Below are 2,765 nucleotides of genomic sequence, written 5' to 3' on the forward strand. Positions count from 1 at the left end.
TGAGGAGGGTAGGCGACAGTCTGATGGATTGGGGTGGAGAGTTCCAGAGGATGGGGGAAGGCCTGGAGAAGTCCTGCAATCGGGCGTGGGAGGAGGAGACCAGGGAGCTAGAGAGTAGGAGGTCCTGTGAGGAGCGGAGGGAACGGGTAGGGTAGTATTTGGGTATCAGGTAAGTTATGTAGTTTGGGGCGGCGTTGTGCATGGCTTTGTAGGTCAGAGTTAGCAGTTTGAATTTGATGCGTTGGGCAATCGGGAGCCAGTGAAGGGATTGGCAGAGGGGGGAGATAGATGTGGAGCGGTTGGTGAGGTGGATGAGTCTAGCCGCTGAGTTTAGGATCGACTGGAGTGGGGATAGCGTTTGGGTAGGCCTACACTGACCACTGATATAAGGGGGTCCTTCTCCCATTGGTCACCAATGTAAGGGACCACTACACTGACCACTGATATAAGGGGGTCCTTCTCCCATTGGTCACCAATGTAAGGGACCACTAGACTGACCACTGATATAAGGGGGTCCTTCTCCCATTGGTCACCAATGTAAGGGACAAATACAATGACCACTTGGGATGATCTCTGGGTTTAGTGGTCGGAGAGTAGGGATGAGACGACAGTACAAACCAAACTTTGCCTGTTCCGGTCCCGTGTTTTTCAGGAGCCGATCATCACATGTAGAAGAGACATTTCTACCACCTCTATATATAACTAGGCGTGTCCATACTGGAGATTTCCATTTAGTTTGGATACATTCGTTCATTGAAGAATTTCATTTACTCCCCTTTGTTATGTTGGCCCAATTCATCTTCAGAATTTGTTTTGTATTTCCAGCATTTGTTTTGTATATTCGTTGGTTCGGGTGGATTTGATAAAGTTGGTGGTTTTTCCAGAATATTGCTGTACATCTCAATCTCTGAAAATGACATTTTCATACAAAAAAACAAATTGAAACCAAATGCACGTTTATATATAACAGCTTCCTGCACTGGGGCCTAAGGAGGCAACAGATACTTGTAACTGCCAAATCCCCAGGAATCAGTGATGTCATTGGGAATCCCTGCCATGTAAGGAAGGGGGTGGGGATAGCAGTGACATCACTGACTAAATATGGCCACTGGTCACATTTGGACAATTGTCAGGAGCATTTAGCACTCCTGGTGCTCACCCTACTGCAACTATATCTGCTCAAACCTGTCTAAGAAGTTCCATCCAGCCTTTGGATAAACTGCCTCATTCAGCCATTTGGGGCCACAACTTTGTCTTCCAGCCACTCTGCATGCAGCCTGCATTCAGCTTGACTTCAGTACCATGTCACCTGCTATCCAACCTGATGTTACAGGTTCTCTGCTGTCCAGTTTGGATCCATAAACTCTGCCTGCTAACCAACCTGACTTTGCTGATCCCCTGATCAAGGGCAGACTGACAACTCATGGGGCCCCCAGGCAATAGGGGATCATGGGGCCCCTGTGTCCCTGCCCAAACTCAAAAAAGCCTATGAAAAAAGGTACCAGGGGCATCTCATGGGGCCCCCTACTGACCCCGGGCAGTGCCCAAGTTTCCAAATGGTCAGTCCACCCCTGCCCCTGACCATTGCTCAGCATGCTGGTCCTTTGCTGGATGCCCAGCCTGATGGTCCTATGCTGGATGTCCAACATGCCTTTAAGGGATTATTGGCCCCTTTTCAGATGGAGGTTAATGTCAGGAACATCTAGTGCCCCCAATCCATCACAACTGATGGTCTCATTAAAGCATCCTGGTTTTAGCTATGATGCAGCAAGTCTCTGGGTGGAGAATAAATCTGATTTAAGCCAGCCAAACCTGCTGTCAGGAATGGACTGGCCAGCAATAGTGGGACTCAGCTGCCTTATGAGCTGCAGTACCAGGGCTGGCCAGCGGGTGCTCCCAGCAATCAGAGACTCAACCTTGCAGCCAGTCAAACACCTGGAACTAATTATTCAGGTGTATTTAAGGGACATTCAGACCTGCAGACTCTGCCTTGGTGTTGTGTTTTTCCTGGGCCCTGTATCTTGTTCCTGCATCCTGCTCCTGTCCCTGTTCCTGTCTTGTTGCTGACCCGGCTTGATTCTGACCTCTGCTGACTTCTCCTGTTCTGATCCCTGGCTTGTGACCCCGACCATTCTCTGCCTGACCCCCTGTACCTACCTGCCTGTTAGTTGCTGTACCCTGCTCGTGACCTGACTATTCTCCGCTTACTCCCCCTGTACCACGCTGCCCGCACGATATTGACCCGGCCTGCCTGACGACGCTTGCATTGTATGTACTGTTATCTGTGGGTGGTTGGTTGGGTTTGTTTGCACTGTGTTATGTTTTAGTATTGCACTGCGTTTATGTTGATATTGTTAGTGTTAATAAATTGTTTATAACTTATCTGAAGTCTGCGTTTCCCTGTTTCAGTCACACACCTCTGGTCACACCCGGGAGCCCTGACACCTGCAGTCTCATGTTTGTGATAGTGTGTGTAATACACGTTTAAGCTCCCTGTCTGTCTGTCCTGCTCTGCTGTTTGGATTCCTCTATTTATGACCTTGGATCAGATATCAACTACTCTCTGAACTCTGCCTGTCTTTGGACCAGGGATTGGACCCTGATTACTCCGAATATTGCCTGCCTTGTCAATCGAATGTTGCCAAACACAACAGCGCTCAAATCTTGGTGCTTCACAATTCCACATGATATCTGTCACTTGAGGTGCAGCCCTCCACAGATGGAGGAATCTGGGAACTGTCAAAGACAACACACAAGAGGGTGCA

Source organism: Staurois parvus, unplaced genomic scaffold (assembly GCF_062004578.1).
Source record: "Staurois parvus isolate SC_StPar_1 unplaced genomic scaffold, SC_StPar_1.0 ptg000720l, whole genome shotgun sequence".
In the NCBI taxonomy this organism is placed as follows: domain Eukaryota; kingdom Metazoa; phylum Chordata; class Amphibia; order Anura; family Ranidae; genus Staurois; species Staurois parvus.